Source organism: Ciconia boyciana, chromosome 4 (assembly GCF_034638445.1).
Source record: "Ciconia boyciana chromosome 4, ASM3463844v1, whole genome shotgun sequence".
NCBI lineage: Eukaryota > Metazoa > Chordata > Aves > Ciconiiformes > Ciconiidae > Ciconia > Ciconia boyciana.
Genome location: NC_132937.1, coordinates 24,668,142 through 24,682,199, shown reverse-complemented (window position 1 = coordinate 24,682,199; position 14,058 = coordinate 24,668,142). Strand labels below are relative to the sequence as shown.

General features: G+C 39.6%; 1 protein-coding gene across 5 annotated transcripts in view; it reads left to right on the top strand.

Moving 5' to 3' along the window:
- ADAMTS12 (ADAM metallopeptidase with thrombospondin type 1 motif 12) overlaps positions 1–14,058 on the top strand; it is a 175,179-nt gene that overhangs the window by 10,621 nt on the left and 150,500 nt on the right. For 2 of the 5 annotated variants that reach the window (XM_072860964.1, XM_072860962.1), the window contains exons 2-3: positions 7,374–7,422; positions 8,440–8,617. The exons of 1 other annotated variant lie outside the window; for it this stretch is intronic. The gene's annotated coding sequence lies outside the window, so the exon portion shown is untranslated. Of the gene's footprint in view, positions 1–7,373; positions 7,423–8,436; positions 8,618–14,058 lie in introns of all 5 variants that reach the window. 2 more of the 5 variants (XM_072860963.1, XM_072860965.1) reach the window with 2 other exon arrangements.

Sequence of the window (14,058 nt, the reverse complement as noted above, 5' to 3'; positions counted from 1 at the left end):
TTCTAATAATGCTTTGTGTTTCCACAGTGCCTTTCTGCAAAAGATTTTAATGAACTTTTCCAAATACTAATGCCTTAATTCTCAGTTGTGTGTTAGTCGTGAGATCCCTTGTGTCGCAGCAGTAGTGTCAGCTTGTCCCCTCAGTTGGGCTGGGAGGGAGCAAAGCTCAGTGAAGTTGAATGAATACCCTGGGTTTATGCACCAAGTCCTATAGAGCTGGGAAATGAATTTTTCTCTGATAGTCTATCCTCTTCATTAGGAACAAGGCCCTCTTTTATTCATCAGTAACACAGACATTGTTTATAGTATTTTTAGATGACGGAGCATCATTAAGGCTTTGTTTCCTTGACACTTGTTTACAGTGTAGAGCTGTCAATGGACAGTTGCTTCTGGTAATACTTTTATCTTCAAAGGCTATACCAACATTAGCAGGGAAATGGCAGAAGGGTGGAAAAACATTAGTGTGGAAATTGAGAACGATCTGTACACACGTACCTGGTAGGCTCCTGGCCATACTGGGCCTTGCGTAGCACTGTGGACAGATCATGCTTTGGCTGTCTCCAGCTGGTCAGAGGGTTGCCTCAGTCCTGGTGGGCATCAGCGTTTACAAGAAGTGCTGTCATTGTCTGCTGCCCAGGCAACAGCAATGCAGTACAAAGTCACGAAGCACAGTTTGTTTATTTATTCCCCCTCCCAAAGTTCAGCTGTTGCAGAATACTGCTGTTTCTTAGCAGTGACAGACATACACAGCAAACTTGGTGGTTGCTCCATACCCTGGCGATCTGTAGGAAACTGGGTAAGTCTGCTGCCTGTGCCCAAGATTTTTGAAAGGTTTCCCCCACCTCAGTTCTTCCCTCTGTGCCCAGCCACTGTCAGGGCAGCCCTCTGTGAACGTTTAATTGGTGGCTGTATGACCGGTTCTGTTCATATGGCAGTGGGTGGGAGATGCTCCAGGTGGGACCTCTCTGGGCAGACCTGTGTCTGCTCTGACACATGTGGCAAGTTTGTCACTGAAAAGCAGAATGGTGGCTGAATTCTGCTCAAATGTAACTGTTCTCCTTATTGCAGGATATCGCCATTATATGAAGCCTAAGAATGAGCTCTTGTACTTACTCAGTGTCATTTATATTCTTAACCTGGTCCACTCACTGTAGCATAAAATCCACTAACGGCATTTTATCTCTTCCAAATTTGCTTCAGTTTTGGGGAATTCAGCATGATCTCTTTTCTCCTGCTACATGCCAAGAAGCGTTTCAAGTTAGTGTGAGATCCCTTTTCCATGCTGACCCACATGTTATCATTTTATTATCTGTCCCAGGTTGAACAGTTCTGTGCAGGTACCATAACAGTACTTCAGTGGTAGTGTGCTCTGTCAAAGTGGTCTAATACTGCTGTTTAGACTTTCCTCTCCTATGGATAAGGCAAGTCTGCATCAGGATGTTGGACTACTTGGTGTTTTCCTTAGACGGGGTTTAGGGATAAAGGAATCTTTACTTTAAAACAGTTTTATACTATTTTGTTCTAAAGTAATGGAGAATAAAATGTATTGCTAAGCTTATAAGAGGGATTTTTATCTGCTTCTGTATCTCCCAATTTGTGAAGTTGGTTGGTTATTAACAATTTGTTTGTTAATCTGTTTTTAAAGGTAGTTACCAGAGCTCTGCAAAGCTACTGTTCTACACAATTCATTCCTATAGCCCAGAAAAATGACCCAGTCTTTCTATTCCCTTGTGGTATACCCGTGACCAACAAAATTGTTTCTCTTCAAATGGAAGTGGTTTTTGATTATTGTAAGTGACTAAGTATGTAGCAGTGCAGAAACATACTTAAGGAAAGGGGAGATTTAAGCTTTTCTTCAGTTGCACTCGTGACCACCTGAAACTGTGGGCTCAGTGATTCAGCAGGGATCCCTGACACGGAATCGTACAGTCCCAGAACACGTTTGGACACACGTGGTGTTTTGGTGGCTGTTATTTTAAGAGTTGAATTGGGGTGTATTCCTGTAGTGCTACCTCAAATAAATGAATTCCATTCTGGGAACAAGGGTTCTGTGAGAGAAATATGCAGGAAGTTCTTCAGGGGTTTCTTCCCCTTCACTCATGTCTCCTTGCTTCCTCTAAGAGAGTGTCTCACTTCTTTGTTTGCCATTCCCCTGCTGTATAGTACTTGGTGGGTCCTGCTTGTGGTTGGAAGTATGGCAGATGGCCCTAGCTGGCAGTCGTGTCTTCTTATTTAGATGCCAGTGACATCTCCACAGCAGCCTCTTTTTTAGTTTGTTCAGCTAGTGATAATCTGCTGGAACCAAAATGTAGGAATAAGCTGTTTGGAGAATGCCAGGCATGAAAGCAAGCTGCGAGTCTTTTCCTTGGCGATGGGGATTGCTCCATGGTTGGATATAATGGAGCTTCCAAAGTCTAAATGTTGTGATTTGGCTTGTTCTGGCATGTGTAAAGAAGGAGAGACCTGTTAAGTAAGTCTGTTGTGTATCTGCTGTATGTTTCTTCTCTTAGGCAGTAGTATGGAAAATGCTGTAAGTAGAAAAATTTACACTGGAAGTAAATACAGTGTTGCCGGTGCATCTGTTCTATGTCGTGCTTGCTTTGTCTGTTTTCTCCATATAATAATAAATAGCTGGATATTCTCCTTGCTTGACTGGTGTTGTGTTGTGTGGGGTTTTTTTTGTTTGTTTGTTTTGTTTGTTTTTTAAGATGATCCAAAGATAGGGTCTGTGGTGGTGTTTTTTTGTTTGGTTTGGTTTTTTGTTCCCCCAACAGATTAATCATTCAAACTTTGACTAGTATTTGCTGCAGTACTTTAATATCCATCCCTTTTCTTTGTCTTTGAACTTCAACTATCCATCTGCCAGCTCCCTTCCCCCAGTCTTTTGTCTGCAAAAATACTCTAATTGACAGGTCAAACAAATCTCATCAGTGATCTCAATACATGAGAATCTGGTTGTGTCTGTGGCTCCTGGTCTTGGCCTTGTCACCTTTAACCAATATGAAGTTGTTAGCCCAGAAGCTGGGTATGGCTAGAGTTTTTATAAAGTAGGTGTTACATTTCAGTGGAACTGTCATTGATGGGGTAGGTTAAAATAAGGATTAGTCAGTATGAACTGATTTGAATGGAGTACTCAGGATTAGAATGTCTGGCTCCTTTAAGATAACTCTTATTTGAGAATTGGAAAGGCAGGCTCTTTTTTTATATATAGTTTTAAGACTTACTCTCTTGTTTAAATCTACCTACTTATTTGCTAATTACTTAGGAATATTGTTAGTATACAGAGCTGTCAATCATGTGTCCAGTTTCCATGAGTCTTTTTAATGAATCTTCTAAGTATGTGTGTGCGGTTTTGTTTTTTTTTTTTTTTTCTTTTTTTCTGAAAGTCTTCACTCATGATTTCATGAGTGTGGTGTTTTTTATAAAAAGTGTCTCGTTTACTGAGGGAAAACTGTGGAATTTTGACTTCAGTCTAAAGGTTCGGAATCCAGAAATAAAAAATATACATAACACCTATTTTGCCTTGACTCTTAATAATGTGAGGTTTGTAAGATGGTCTGTTCTTTGTCTCTTCTACTATCTTTGGAAGTTGTTGGCCAAATTGAGCCCAATCTGAAAGAGGAATGGAGCTATCAAAGCCACTAAGTTCCTATGAATTTTGCAGGTAAAGGTGGGAACTTTTGATCAGTGAAACGATGGATGAACACATACAGGTTGACCAGTGGCTCAGCATAACTATAAGCAGGGTGCAGTCCTACCCCTGGCCCAGCTGATAGTGAGGAGTGCTGATGGATTCAGGACAGATTGGAGAAAATTACTTCAAGTGAGGAAATGGAGCACATGTGAGAAGCAAATCTGTGGGGAAATGACATTTGGATAGTTCTGCTGTTCATAGAACTTTTTTTTTTTTTTCCTTTAATCCATTTTCATGATGCTGAAGGGAATGGTCCAGCTTGGAAGTAAATAGAATTGTTTGCACTGGTTGCCATATTAACAATGTGCTGTACCTGCTGCCCATCACAGCACATGCTTTGTATGTAATCATTAATGATGAGCAGAAGACAGGGGAAGAACTGAAGCTTTTCCTACATACTGGGTTAGTGATGCATATAACGTGACATTAATAGGGACAGATCTTGCCAATTGCATGCCTTATTTTCTAGCTGTTCAAAAAAAGAAAATTACCAAGAAAAGCCTGTCTTTCTCCTGTTCTGAGCAGGCAGACATTGTCAGGATGTTAGGTGGTGAACAGCAGTGGCGATGTAAACAACAGACCCAAATAGTCTGGGTCCACTGCTTGCACTTAGAGGACAGATGGGCTAGTGGTACTTCTACAGCAGCTGTGTGAGCCTGGCTTCTGGCACCAGCTGAAAAACAGCAGCCTGAAGATCAGGTCCTGCGTCTTCAATTCTCTTTGTCTGTCAGAGAGGAGCAGCTGCAGTCCCTGAGCAACATCAGCATCAGGGCACGGTTATATATACACCTATATTAGACAGACACGCACATGCAAATGTATATACATATATGTAGCTCTGTCATTGCAGAACACTTACACTGCAGCTAAAGCTCTTGGTTTAAGATCCATGCTGCGTGCTGAGAAGGCTTCTGTGCTGTTGTATGTATTGGGTATTACCAAGCCATGGCTATATTGGGTTTTTTCCAGAAACTGGTGCTTAACAATGGACTTTCCCAACCCATTTGTAAATGGCAACAGAATTTAAGTATTTAGTAATTTAGGCTGGGATATTTACGCGCTTTATATATACACTGGCTCCAGGGCATGCTCTGGAGAAAGACTCACCTGAAATTGTAAGCTTTAAAAATAAATAAGTAAATAAGTAGTAATAAAAAAAGCTGGTTGTCTTGGCTAAACATTGCCTATGTTTAAACACATCCATTGTGCATTCCAGTTCTCATGGCAAACAGCAAGTCCCTAATAAACTGCTTAGGCTTGTTGATGCATGGACATCCCAAGAGTAGATCTAAATCCATTGTCGTTGTAACTCACACTAAAAGCTCATGCAGACACTGGTTTTGATTTGAAGTTTTCTTTTGTTCAAATGCCACTCTTTTTCCATTTTTAAATGTATATATTTAAAACAAAGATGATTCTAAATGTTCAGTCCAAACTTTAATATCTGTTTATTTGGATGCAATGTTAACTCTATCAGTTTCCTTATCTAGAACAGTCATGGACCAAATCTGATCAAAATCATAAGAATGGAGACTGTGGATAGGGTAAATGTCTGTTTTATTCAGCACCCTCTATCCAACAATGACTAAGTAAATATCTAGGGAAGAGTAAGAACAGGGCAGTAGGACATCTCCTGTTTGTTCATCCTTGCTTCTCTTTTCAACTCAGATCAAATTTTGTGATATGGGTATGTTTTCTTCTTTGAGAATGTATTGATGGATTAGTCTTTCACATACTTTATTGGTCTCCCCTGAGTCACTTGGTGTTAGAAACAGGAATCTTTACTGTGAATCATAACACTTAAAAATGGATTTAGATGTATCTTCTTTTGTTTTTCACTAGCTTTTTATCAGCTTCATTTGCTGCTTCCTGAAGCTATTGTCTTGGAGGAGACAATGAACAGTCAAACACTGAGCACAGTGTTTGAGACGGTTTACTCAGTGGCATAGTGTATTCTTCATTATTTTTTTGTTTCTTGGTAATTCTGAATGCTTGACACAGCATTTTTGGACAGCTGCTGAGATGGGCTTGTTATATAGTTCCAAAATTTTTTTCCATGAAAATGGCAGCTCAGGTTCCTATTTCTCCACAGTAACAGGTAGGTCAGAGCCCATCATTTTAATACACAAAGGTTGGGATTATTTCTCTGCTGCCTTTTCCCCTTCACCATGCCATGCTTTATCAATTTTCATTAATCTACAGTGAATTACATCTTCCTTCTTGTCCAGCTGCTCAGGCTCAGGAGAGCTTTCTGAAGTTCATCGGTTGTCCTTTGTCCCTTACTTTCCTGAGTAACTTATTATAGCTGTGTTATATCCTGTATAACAGACTGTAAACTAATTTTTAATCAAAATGTAAACACAAGGAACGTTGCCATGAAGAAAAAATTCGTGTTCTTTTGCAACATTATTAACATGGCCATAGCTCTGGAGCTTAATGGAACTTAATAGTTTAAGCAAATGTTTTTCTTCATTTTTAGTACCTGTGGTTTTTACCTTCATTTTCTCTTCCCCCAAATTTTCTCCAAGTTTGAGTTTATTAAATAGATAAATCAAGATCTAGTCAGGTCCACTATCTTTATGACTAGATCAGATCAAGCAAATAGTGGATTAGGTACTGGGGGACAAAGCATGTTTGTTTTTGGCAAAAAAACAATTGCTAAGGAATTTATTTTCTTTTTGCAGAAACTTGTCTGTTAAGAATTAACATGCTTCTGTGTTAGCAAGAGAAATATAAATAATTTGTATTACTATAAATCTCCTTGGTGGATACTTACGGAGCTGGAATAACATTGTAGGTAGTATTTCACCCTTACTGAAGTTCATTACACTTAAATTCATGTGTACCACTTAAGAAAAATGTCTCTGCCAAAAAGTATACTATGAGTAATTACTTTTAGTAACTTCAGATCAACTACATTTAATTTGGAGAGTTTTATCACTGAACAAAGCATTTCCCCCCACACCCCTTTTCCCAACATGCCCACACAGCATAATCTCAATTGGAACTTTAGTTGGATCCAAAACTAAATTTTTGTTTAGGATTTTGCCTTTCTATGTAATTTGGGATAACTTTCTAAAATGAAACGTAGCACACAGTTTATGTTTTGGAATTATAGAAATTATTGGAAAAAAATTCTCCCACTTTGTTGCTGGAATTGTTTTAGTTGATCTCAGTCTGCAGAGTTTTTTTAAGGGGGGATGGGAATTGACAGAAAAAAATCCTCAGCTTTATATTTCTGAATGCCACGTAATTTAACAACAAATCTCAAACATTGTTCCCATCTCAAAAATTTTGTTTAATTAGTTCCTGATTAGATGCCTGTTACTTTGGGGGTTGCTTTGCCTGTTACGGGGGCAGCTGAACTAGTGAAATTTTCTTTTGGGCTGTGTTTCTATCAGTGTTGAATGACAGGATATTGTAGTGCATGCATGCAAATATTTGTAGTGTCTTTGATGTTTTGAATGTTGCATTATTATTGTTTATGATTTGCACAGTGGTGGCAATCTATTCATTGCAAATAATTTTTGCCTTCCACAATGGATCAAATTTGTATTTGCAAGATTGGCAGAGGAATGTTGTTATCTGTGAATGTTTATAATCAGAAACATCATCTTTGAAAACAAACAAGCCTGGCATGTAATTTCCTAAATTTCTGCTAATATTTTTTTTTCCTCAGGTTCTTTAAGTGAAAGAAGATTGTGTCTCTCTACAACTATTACTGTCTGGTAATAATGTATTTTGATAAGCCAGAAATCATTAGTCTTCCTAGGTCAAGTATACCATTTGCCCCAGACAATCTAGTAACACATTTTAAAAGGCAGCATTTTCATTGCACTGTCAATACTGTCAGGGACTTCGAGGGGCTGTGTCTTGAGATGTAAATAATAATTGCATATGGGGAAGTTGCAGACTTGAGTGCATTTAGGTTAAAATTCAGTTTGGTGCTGTGAACTCTACAGTAATCTCAGTACTGTGACTGCTCACACCCCTCAGAACTCTGCCCACTTGCAGGCAGTTAAATCAAGAAAGAGCTTGAATAAGAGTACTTGGTGAATATAAGGTGTAACTGTCCTTCACTGTTCCTTTGTGTATCATTTCATGGCATGGAGCCCTTCCTGCTCAGGGCATGAATATGCTACTGGGCTGTAAGTTTTGGAATAATAATAAGTTGGGGTCTGGAAAGAGCAGGTGAGAAATTTGTATGAAGGCCAGAGGGTTGAGCAGGCATCTGCAGACATCGCATGCCTGGTCCTTGTGGTGCACTAATGTTTGAGACGGCTGCATGAAGCCAGTTAAGTGTCTGGATCTGTTTGGGCAGCCACGTGGAGTAGCAAGGAACTGTAATGCCCCCTCGCCCTTATGCTGGTGCCAGCTGCTGCTGCTGCTGCTGCTTGCCAGGTGTGGGAGGCATCAGACAGGAGGCAGATGAAGTTAGGCAGTGTGAAGGGGCTGCTATGGCTGGCCCTGCATGCCAGGAAACATAGCATGTTCAGAATGTGCTTCAGCCAGAAACGAGGAGGCCAAAACATGGGGTCGTTCCTTCGGTCTGCAGCTGAAGATAATGTAATGTGTGCCTCTTGCTCTGGACTGCATTGGAGATTGACAGTTTCAGGTGTTATCAGTATGAAACAAGAACAAAAAAATTACTTAGTACAAATAGGGCTGAGTCTTGCATCTCATGGGGGTGGGAAAGAGTCTTTTTTTCATAAGGTGGATTTTTTAATATACCTTTTCTTTAGCAGAGTTGCCACATGAAGAAGCACTTCTGACAGAGGGCAGTATGCTGGCAGATGGCTGACAAACTAGCTGGGGTGGATGGTGGTATAATGCAAAGCAGTGTATAGAATAAAACCAGTGGACCCCAGCAGCCTGCCTCACAGAGGGCACGAGAGGCGAGAAGCATTTGGAGATCTCTCTGGGGTGAGTGTGTAGGTTTCCAATCTGCTGTTTCTTCAGGAAAGGGAAAATTTAATGTCTTGGAAGAAAAGACTTCCAAACGTGATTCATGAATAATTATAGTGATGTCTTATGTGTAGTCCCCGTTTTACCTTGGCAATTAAAGCTGGTGTAATGGCCTCACTTCTTAGTCAATGGCTGTGTTCTTAAGCCTCTTAAATGGAGCATGGAAATGTGAATGGAATAAAACTGCTCCTTGCAGCATCACTGATGTGTTGTTATTTTTTTTCCCCTTGCGTGCTATGCAGCATGGCATAATACACCAGCTACCAAAGTATAACTACCCTTGTGATTGCTGTATTTAATTTGCACTTTCCTCTAGCTAAGTTCCTTTAGCCAACTCAGTTATTATTATGATAGCTGTCAGTGAATACTTCTTTCATCTGTGGTCCTATTCCGACAAGGAAGATTATTCATGTTTGTACAAACAGGTATTAAATACGTGGTATTTGCCCTCCCCAGTCTTTCTGCTGTGTTAAGGTGTGCAAAACAAATAGGAAGAGGAAACTGTTCTCGTCTTAATGATGCATTGTATTTCATTACTTTAAAAAAAAGGAAACAATGTTGTGTTTCTCAGTCTTTATTATCACTTCTTTTTCACAGTGGGACTGTCAGGGGTCCTTCTGCTAGGGTGAAAAATATCTTTATGTTGTGTTAGCACTGTGCTGAATATAAGGTAGTGGATCTAAGACTAGGACTGTAAGATCTGTTATAATTACAAGCAATAATGTGTAACTATTAACTTGTGCTGGAGTTGCAGCTCTGATTTCTAGTCCTATAGATATAGTGTGAGTCTGCTTTGAGTGTGTTTAACTTCTAGAAGGGAAACTGCTTAAAAATGATGAAGGCTTAAAAAGAAACAGCCAGAGGGGTAAAATACTTAAGTTGTATGGGACTTGTTTAATGATATCTTCTTGGAAGCTAAAGACAAGTGATAATTCATTATTATTGTCTTTATTATTTTTTTAAAAAAATCAAACACTAAAAGGTGGTGGGAATAAATAGTAAGAAGTAATAGCAAGTAAAAAGAAACCTAAAATTTAGTTTTTGCAAATGCAGTAATTATATTTGGTGGGGGAAAAAATTAAAAGTAATGTACAAGCTGGTAAAATAACTGAAAAACTTGGTTCATAAGCAAAAAATGTCTTGAAGAAAAGCTCATTAAAGGTGCACAAATTGGGAACTTTTTCAAACACTTCAGAATCAGGAAGCCTTCCTGAGATTCTGTTAACAAGTATCTAAGTAAGAATAAAATAAGTGGTTGAAGGAGACATGGCCGTAGTAGACAAGCTATGTTATTTAATGAAAAACAACAAATCACTAAAACAAGGTGCTATTCAAAAGGAATTAATACCACAATGCTGAATTACTAACTGTGAGACATAATATATCATTTAAATTGACCTTGGAAGGTGGGTAAATAGGCGGGCAATGAGGTATCTTAGATGGCGGAATGGTAACTGGGTCAAATGAGCAACTGATGAAGGAAAGCTCCAGCAAAGTGATGAGAAAGCAGCCTTTGACTTGAGAACTCCCTGACAGGAATAATGCCAGAACATCTGGAGATCAGGGATTGTGTCCTTTCGTCCTTGTACTGTTCTTGCAGCCTTTCCATAAGAACCTGCTCTTATCTGCTGCCAGAGGAAGGCTGCTGGTTTTAAGGGATCTTTATTTTAATCCAGTCTGGCCATTCTTGTGTTCTTACGGCATAGGGTATGTGAACAGGTTTTCACCAACACAGAGTATTTTTGCTGTATCTAGTTGTTAATATAGATGCCCTTCTCTTGAAAGTTGTGTTTTGCATGTTATAGAAAACAAGAATTGGCTGTTATCGCTGCCATGAGATTTGAGGATTTATTTTAAAAATAAGTTCTTTCTGGCTTTGTTTTCCATATGAAATCTGGATGTCTTGTGTTGCTCTTTGTCCTCAAAGGGCCTTGTTAGATCTTAATCTGCATTAAACAGTCTTGGCCATGTCTATAGTTGACACCAAAGCATTTGAACTGCATTGCCTACACGTTTTACAACAGCTGTTGTGTTTTTCCTCATAACTCATAACCAACGGGAGATGCCGTATTTCTTCCCTCAACAGATTTTTACATCATGTCAGTTCGGAGTAGCTCAGTACTTGCTGACAGCTTTTAATGTATCTTTATATAACCTAGTTAAATTACAGACTGGTAGCAGACGCTTGTCAAAAAAGGTGCATTTAACCTTTTTTGCACCAAAATGCATAGAGGAAGCTACTAGTTTCTTCAAAGTAGGCCCCCAGTCCCACCAGCCAGAAAAAAGGGATAAATTAGAATAGTACCAGTTTCTCTTTACCCAGAGAAATGTGTGTTTCTTATTTTATTGCTAGCTAAGCTACAGGGACAACATGCCACTTGTTTATCCAATTAAGTGTTCTCTACCAAATGAGGAAATAGCTTTCACTTGGCTTTGGAGAAGAGCTCGAAAGTCTGAGAGTAGTAGGAATTCAGGAGAGAGATGCCAAGGAGACTTATAAAGCTAAATGACCACTACTGTTCTCATGGGAGGCAATCCAGATCTAAGGAGGGAATGAAACTGGAGAGCATAAATTAGCTATGACTAACTGCAAAGCCGCAGCTTGCAGTAATAATCACTGTCTTCCAGGAAAAGTAACTGTGTTGAAAGAGAGGCTGAATATGTAATGCCAGATCACCAGCTACACTGGTTTACCCAGGTGAGGCTTTAGGCCATCAAATTTGTTTTGTAGCAGTGCTCTGAACTGCTTTGCTGGTCATTAGAAAGGAATATGATCTCCAAGCCAGTTGTGTTACCTTTTTCTCCATTTTTTTGCAATTAGGACATGTGTTCTTCCAGCGAGATAGCAGAGCAGCTTTCGGCATGGCTGCTTCATGTCGTGGCTATGAATGTTGCTTTATATGGTACTTTTTCTAGTTAAGTTGATTATCGTAACTCTTATGAAGGAATGTGTTCCGCAAAGAGCTTGAATGACAATTAGATACTTTAAAATATAAATCGGCCAAGTTTGTTTATGTCAAGCTTCTTTATGGAGACTCAAGTTGGCCAAACTGAGTTGCGTTTTTCATCCTTTGACAAGTGTTCTGTGTTTCCCCATTGCTAAGAATTTCTGTTATTTGAACTGTTCTGTTCTGTTCTATGAAGAACCATCTAACACTTGCATGGGAAGCCATTCTTCACCCAGACACCACAGTGTGAAGACTCAAGATGCAGAACACAGAGATGCAGTGATGTAGAAAGCCTGTAAATGGATGGGGGAGTTAAAAGTCCAAATTAGAAAAACACATGAGGCATAATAGCTCAGACTGTCAAAGTGGATGGATTTCTGTGAAGTGTAGGAATTTGTGAATTGTCAGTCTGCCATTGGCATTCCTGACTCGGCCTTCATACAGGCTATTTTTGTGACTGAGCAAGTCACTTGAGTCCTGTTTCTGTTCAAGACAGGAGATCAGACTGATCTAATTTAAAAACAAACCAAAACCAAAACAGAAAACCTTCCCAAAACAAACAAAAAACTCCACAACCCAACTGCAAACTAGAGCTTAGGGCCTCTCTTTTTTTTTTTCTTTCTTTTTTTTAAACCTGTTAACACAAGACAAGGTCTCTTCAGGTGTTTAACCTGACCACAGCAGTAGATTGAGCTATTTATCTGTTAGGTTTGTAGCAGTGCCACAGAGAATTCAGTAGTACTCCTCACCATAATTTGTCCACTGTAGAATTACACCGGGACTGTAATTTGTGTACTCAGGTGGTATGTCTACAGTCTGTGAAGCACCACTGTGTTACTGACTGAGAAGAATCATTTGGGAACTGCCTTTCATCCTTTCTACCCATCAATTGCATCCAGCTAAGCAGGCTAATGATATATATGTGGCGAGATGTGTATGTGTGCATCTTTGTGTAGCTTTACTCTCCAGTATTTGGCACAGATCAAGTGTAATGATAGCTCTGCATTTCAGAGCACTGTGTTACCTGGAGTTACAGGATATACATGCAGGTCAGTGGTACTTGGCTTTCTCCTGTCTGGTGTCAAGACATGAGCCATTCTCAGTTCTGCTTTAGGCACTGCAATACTTCCTATCCATTGACTAGGAAGGGAGCTGAGCTTGGCTGACTCAGCTTATCTGAATTGCTCATTGCTCTCTTGGATGTAGTATCCGACTGACTGCAGAATAGCTGACCAGTTTGTCTAATTTGGCAGTGGTAAAGAGGAACCTGAATGCAATCCCTAAGGACAAGAGGGTAGTAATTGGTGATTGAAGAGGTTTTCTGACTGCGGCAGGGTGTGTAACAGACCCCAGCATAGAACAGATAGCAGAAACCTTCTCGTGTGCATGAAACCTACTTGCAGGGCTAGTGGCAGTGTGGGGAGACAGAGGTACCACAGGTCAACAGTAACTTCTGTTCTGGAGTACTGGAGAAAGAAGCCAATAAAACTTTAAATATCACAGCAAAGATTTTAAGTAAGTCCACTGAATTGCATGGCTTCATAAATCTAGAGGATATCAAGTGAGGGGAAATTATTGGGAGAAGTAAGACTGTTCACATAGTCCCTTAAGTCTCTGTTCTGGGGCTGCTTTTATTCAAAATTTTCATTGATACTCGTGGGACAAGAATAAGGAACGTGTGAGATGAACTTTGCTTAAGATGCAAAGCTGAAAAGTGTCATCAGTACAGAGAAGAACTGGGATGCTGTATCATTGAAATAGGTTATGTTAGACTTGAAATTGCAGGGGGGGGAAATTTAAGTGTCATAGCCTGGAGTGTGAAGTCATAAATTTAGCAAATAATAGGAATTTCTGCTTTTCAGAGCTCATCTGTTGGAAGTGTAAGACCAAGGCTTGAATATACTTGCTTTATAGTTTGGGTTTTTTATAGTGTACTACTAGCAAGATATTACCTTGGGGAAAAAAAAAAGAAAAAAAATCCTAGGATTGAGCAGATATTAGAAAAATATGGGAAAATATGGCTAAGGATTCACTTAGAATACACCAGACATTTCTCGTCCCTCAGTTTAGAAAAGGCATGGAAAGAACTAGTGGGAAGTACCACATCCTATTTTACTATTCTCCAAGTGTCTGCATTTGGCAGTTCTGCGAAACAGGATGGGGAGAGAGATGTTGATCTGAGCCAGTCCTGCTGTTCGTATGTGAGACTTAGTTCATGCGATGGAGAACTGGTAACTGGATTTGTTGATTCAGGGTTTCCCTTCAAGTCCTGTTTCTAGCTGCCTGAGTACTGTTTTGGGTACTCAGACCAGAGTGGTTTGTGAGGATTCACAGACTTTTCTTGGAACAAGCAGGCTAACATTCTTGGGAAGACCTGGGAAACTGAGAAAAAGTAAATAAGCTTTGAAATTGGAGCACAAGAGATTGGGTAACTGCGGGAGATAATTTAGG